At 44.4% G+C, this 6,051-nt stretch overlaps 1 pseudogene; it reads left to right on the plus strand.

Moving 5' to 3' along the window:
• Window positions 1–263: 263 nt before the first annotated feature.
• Window positions 264–2,392, plus strand: LOC123392427 (annotated as a pseudogene).
• The last annotated feature ends 3,659 nt before the right edge of the window (window positions 2,393–6,051 follow it).

Consider the following 6,051-nt stretch of genomic DNA (forward strand, 5'->3'; position numbering starts at 1 on the left):
TATGAAAAAAAAAGACCACAAGTTTCTTTTTTTTCTCCAATATCTCTCAAATCTAATGGACCCTTACGGTCAGAATTAAATTCAAGACTCGTGATACGGGCTCTTATTTGGGCCACATGGCCAGCTTTGGGGAAAGCATGCTTGAGACTCAGCCCGGGAACCGTGACCAGAGGCAGCCCCAGGCAGCCAACCAGGGAGACTGAGTCCTGTCTTCCTCTACCTCTACCTCCCCCCTCTACTAACTTCCCTAGTTTCTCTTCTAGTGGAGCCTATAGTGACTGTGTATCCTGGGATGACCCAGTCCCTGAAGCCACCACAACCTCCTGATCAGCTCTGTGAATGGTTTCTATCCAGGGCCACATTGAAGTCAGGTGGTTCTGGAATGGCCAGGAAGAGGAGTCTGGAGTCGTGTGTCCACAGGCCCGATCCGTAATGGAGACTGGACCTTCCAGACCCTGGTGATGCTGGAGACAGTTCCTCAGAGTGGAGAGGTCTACACCTGCCAAGTGGAGCACCCCAGTTGATGAGCCCTGTCACCGTGGAATGGAGTGAGAAGCTTTCTGATCTCCTAAGTTCCTCACCCACTAGGGAGGGGACTTTGTTTTTCCTGAGTGTCAAGGTTCTCCCTCCTTACACCATATTTTCATTTGCTCCATGATCTCTTCTCTTCAGCACAGATCACTGGGGTAGCATGGTAATTGTTTCTCAAAGCCTAACTCCCAGGGAGGGGATTATGCCTTGCAGGCAGAAAGAGGTCATCCCCTGTTTGATCCCTCCACCATATCACAGGTCATGGTTCCCCTTGACCTTGGGCACCAGTCCCCTGCCTCTGGCTGAGCTTCTGCTTCTGGTACTGTTGGCTTTGACTTGTTTCATTGTGATCTCCAAAGAGGTAGGTAATACTACAGTGGAGGGACCTTCCTGACATGAGGGAAATCCAATTTCAGCTGGGCTTTCTGTTAGCTCTGTCACTCTGGAGAAGCTACTCAAACCCTCATGGAGTCGTAGGCTCCTCATCCATCCGATGTTGAAGTAGTGGGTTTTTATCAGAGCTGTGATATTTAAATGAGCTCATTGGCCTGAATCTTGTACATATTCAGTGTGATTTTTAAATCTCTTTTATGGTAATGTCCAATTATTTTAGTTCTTTCAGGGCAGACTTCTTCCCCCATTCTCAAAGTTCTGAATCCCCGTGTCTCCATCAAAGAAGTTGGATTTCGAATAAAAATCACTAAAACAGCATCTTCTCTTAGGGACACAGTCTGACTCTGCACAGAGCAAGCTGCTGAGTGGAACTGGAGGCTTTGTTCTGGGTCTGCTCTTCCTCGTGGTGGGGCTGTTCATCTATTTCAGGAATCAGAAGGGTAAGGCACCTGTTGGTGAGTCTCCACCGGACATTTCTAGAGGAAGAAACATGGCCTTGTTTAAGTTAGTTCTCCTGTCAGTGTATAAAACCTATCCTAACCTGGTCAACCTCAGATTTCCCAGAAATCCAGAAATCAACACTCCATGGTAACTGTGTTGAAGTATAATACGCTGTGGCCTGTGGAGATAAGAAAAACATTAACAGGCATGGAGATCGTGGGTAGAAAACCTGGGACAAATGCAGGAAGCGTCACTAGTGAAATCACACTGGATTTGTGTGACAGAAACTTCCTGGGTCACACCTCCCACTTCCTGGTCTCCTCTCCACCGTGGCATCATGCAGTGCGGGTTGTGGTGTTAGAGAAATCTAAAGCGGGGCTCTGGAGCTGGGGACATTGTATCTGGGGACAGATTTTGCCTCTATACTTTTAAGTATATATGTTCCCCATCTCTTTTCAGGCCCACTCTGGACTTCAGCCAACAGGTAATGCTCTTTAAATCCTCTTTAGAGGTAGACTTGGTCTCCTAGAACCAATAGTAGAGACAAGCCAGGAGACAGAAATAATGGGAAGCAGTTGGCAGTAAAGCTCCTTTCTCCACTTAATAATGGTCTGCACTCAAAAGTAGCACTGGCTCAGGGAGACCTGAGAATACATTCTTCTTCTTGCTGCAGGGCTTTAATTCAAGGCCCTGGGAGAGGGAAGAGGCTGCTTGGAGAGGTGGGTCTGGAAACAACACTCTGCTCTGTCTTTGCAGGTCTCCTGAGCTGACGTGGAGATGGTGACACTCCAGGAAGAACCTTCCTTCCCACCTTCTTCTCAGAATGAAAGGCTTCCCGTTCTCATTCCTCCACAAATACAGTGCCTTCTTAGGATCTGATTGGCCCAGCTTCAGTGACCCTGCAGCACCTGTCCTCCCTAAGGCTCCCTCTGCTCTCTCCTTGACCTGGAAGCCCCAGTGTAACTGCAGGAACTCATCTTTGTTCTCTCCTGGTCCCCTTCTGTGTGGCCCTTCCTGCCTCCCTTGCATGGGGAACTCAACCTTCTGCTCACGTGTCCTTCATAAGCTTTTCTCAAATAAACAACCAGGGGTGATTGATCATGTACCTCACATATTTCAAGAAAAGAAGTGTTTAAAAAAAGAGACAAAGGGAGGATTCCATCACATTACAGTCACAATTTTCATTTATATTTCTGAATTTTAGTTACCTATGAATCTGAAGATTTCCTTGCTTCCTGACCTGTTTTTTTTTGGGGGGGGGGGGAGAGTCCTTCTGCATTCTGTAATTCAGCATGCTTTTCTGAAGTGAATTAAGCCCTCGATGACCCATATCATGACGGTGTTCTATGTCTCCATGTTCTCAAACCCAAACACACAAGTTCCTTCACACCATGAGATGTGGACAACAAATATAAGAAATGCAGGTTCCGATTCAACACGGTGACATAGGGAGTTCTTAAACTCACTTCTTCCCACAGACACACTGAGTCTGTAGCTACAGGTGCAGCATTTTCCTCTGAAAAGAGAACAATAAAAAAAAAACTTAAGGGGCGCCTGGGTGGCTCAATGGGATAAAGCCTCTGCCTTTGGCTCAGATCATGATCCCGGGTCCTGGGATCGAGGCCCACATCGGGCTCTCTGCTAGGTGGGGAGCCTGTTTCCCCCTCTCTCTCTGCCTACTTGTGCACTCTCTCTCTGTCAAATAATATCTAAAAAAAAAAAAAAAAAAAAAAAAAACTTAAAACTGGCAGACCCCTTTACACAGGGCAAAAGAGGGGGAAGACCCATGGAAGCAGGTAGGAGAGGCTAAGACACAATCTCACCATAAACCCCATGGCCCAGGCAGCCTCAGCAGGAGAGAACTCAAAACCCAGTTTCTCTCTGAGGAATGAAGGGCTCATACCCTACATCAGGCACCCCAACTTTTAAGACCAGCACCTGAGAGAAAAATCCCCAAAGCATCTGGTTTTGAAGACTGATGGGGCTGTGGCAAACTCTGTGTTTGAGGGTGAAAGAGGGATGGTAAATTATCCTTCAAACTGAGAAGACACTCAGAGACCAGGAAAATGAGGCATGTGACTCCATACAGTTCATGCACGTTTTATTCAGGTAACTTACTGAGGGGGGATCAGGTGGGCAACGATCCAAGTGCTGTGCAGCTATTGTCTGCCAAGTCTGGATCTTACCCCACAGATTTTACAGAGCAAGAGGAGGTGCAGAGTGCACTGTGGTAAGGTCAAAATGTCCTAACCTTTAGCAGCCCTCTGGTGGCAACTGTGTGCCAGAAAGGGGAGGGGAGTAGTGACTATGTTAACTTTACAAGAAGTTATCTAAGCAACTTTACAGAAGAGCAGAACAAGCATTCCCACATTCTGGTCAGAGCATACACTAACCTCCAAGGCCTGGAACGCTCATCCCCAAGCGAGGCCATTCAAGGAGAAACAAGATGGAGAGCCACAGAAGGGGTCAGTGTTGTCAGCAGTCCTGCAGAAGGAATAACTCTTAAAGAGCCCATGCAGACTCACCTGCCCCAGGACCCAGCACATTAGTAGTCCTTTGAAACATGTCCTGACTTTATGTGAAAGAGACTCATTTTAATATTGAGTTTTGGTCTGAGGGACAGGTGCATGCTGGAACACTGAGTACCGATGCTTGTGAACATCATCTTTCTACACTCCCTCTGCCTTGCTAAAAAGCCAGCAGGTGCAGTCTTTTTTTATTCCTCTCTTCTTTCTTTTTTTTTGGGGGGGGGGGCTTTTTTCTTTTCTTCTTGTTTTATTATTTTTTTCCTTATCATTTCTCTTTTTTTTTCTCATGGGAGGTCTCTTCTTTGCACTCCTCTCCTCTTTGCTCTTACCAATGGACATCATTGTGCTATCCTTCTGCCATGTTCTACAGTACTAATATCTCCCAGAAGAGAGTTTCTACATATGCATGGTGGCTTGGTGTTTGCAGCTGCCACCCAAAGAGATGCCTCTTAATTGCCTGGCTCCAAGGCCAGTGGGATTTGTGTCTCAGATTTGCATAGGACCAAGAGACAGTTCTTGGCAGACTAATATTCCCAGGCCCTGCATAGTTAGCAGACTGAAATATATCCCCCCTTTCTGACAAAGAGGCCTATTTTCTTGGCCTGTAAATTTGGCCTGAGGGTTTGGCACACTTATACAGTAACACAGAGGTTTTCTCAGGGAACAGAGACCAGTTGATACAATCTTTGTGCTCTCCCTTCACCTCATTATAGCTCACCAGTATCTTACAGAAAGAAGGTTATGCCCTTCTTTGGTACCCTGCTATGGTACCCTGCAAAGGAAACCTCTACATCACCTGGCTCTGGTGGCTAGCTGGTCTTAAGCTTGCAGCTACAACAGAACTGTAACCAACAAAGAAAAGGCTCTCAAATAGTTCCCACCCCCAAGAAACAGCAAGAAGCGACAGACCCAGGAGCTTAATAAGTCTGCAAAAAAGGCAAATTAGCTTATCACTGTAGCTGCAAACTGAAAAAAATATATCTAATTAAACACATATCTAAGGGCTGACTGTAAACCTTTCTTGAGATTTCAAAAGGCAGGCATTATCCTTGTGCTCTCTTTCTCACCTCCAGATAGCCTGAGAGATCTGGGGGCAGTACAGCTTGCACTTGCATGCACAGGACTGTATACATTTGCATTCTATACAAGCTGCTGTCTGAGAAGCTGGCTTCCAATCAACCTGAATCTAGGTGCTATGAGATCCTCCCTTTGGGGGGTCTTGATATACTCTCAACTATTGGGAACTATTAAAATAAAACAGTCTGCTTGGACAATCACAAAGATTTGAAAGACAACCAAAAGCTAGGGCAGAGTTGAACTATGAGGTTTACTTCTACATAAGTCCAACCCTTCAAGACCGGGGTAGGAGGCTCTTTCATCTAATGCATAGAAGCCAACACAGAGAGTCAAGCAAAATGAAGAAACACAGGAATGTGTTGCAAACAAAACAAAAAGATAACTCAGAAAAAAACTACTGAAATGGACATAAGTAATTTACTGAGGAACAATACAAAGTAATAATTATAATGATACTCACTGAATTCAAGAAAAGAATGGCTGAACACAGTGAGAATATCAACAAAGAAATATAAAATATAAAACAGTTTCAAACAGAAGTCACAGAACTGAAGAATATAATAACTGAATTTTAAAAAATACACTAAAGGGGTTTAAAAACAGACTAGATGGAACAGAAGAAAGGATCAGTGAGCAAAAAGGCAGGATAGAGAAACTCACCCAATGAGAGGAGAAGGAGAAAAAGATAGAAGAAAAAAGAAAGGAAAAGAAGAAATAAAGAAAGTGAAAGAAAGAAAAGTTAAAGGATTTGTGGAACAACAATGAGGACGCTAACTTTCGTCTTATAGGGATCCCAGAAGAAGAGAGAGAAAGGGACAGAAAACTTATCTATAGAAATAATGGCTAAAAACTTCTCTAATCTAGGGAAGTAAACAGATGTCCAGATCCAGAATGCCCAGACAGTTCCAAATAAGATAAACCCAAACAGCCCCACACCAAGACACAATATAATTAAATGTCAAAAGTTAAAAACAAGATGAGAATCTTAAATTCAACAAAAAATAAAATTAAAATTAAAAGCGTGTTACCTGCAAGGAAACCTTCATAAAATTATCAGCAGATTTTTCAGTAGAAACTTTAA

This window comes from Mustela putorius, unplaced genomic scaffold (assembly GCF_011764305.1).
Source record: "Mustela putorius furo isolate JIRA1106 unplaced genomic scaffold, ASM1176430v1.1 tig00000567_pilon_pilon_pilon, whole genome shotgun sequence".
NCBI lineage: Eukaryota > Metazoa > Chordata > Mammalia > Carnivora > Mustelidae > Mustela > Mustela putorius.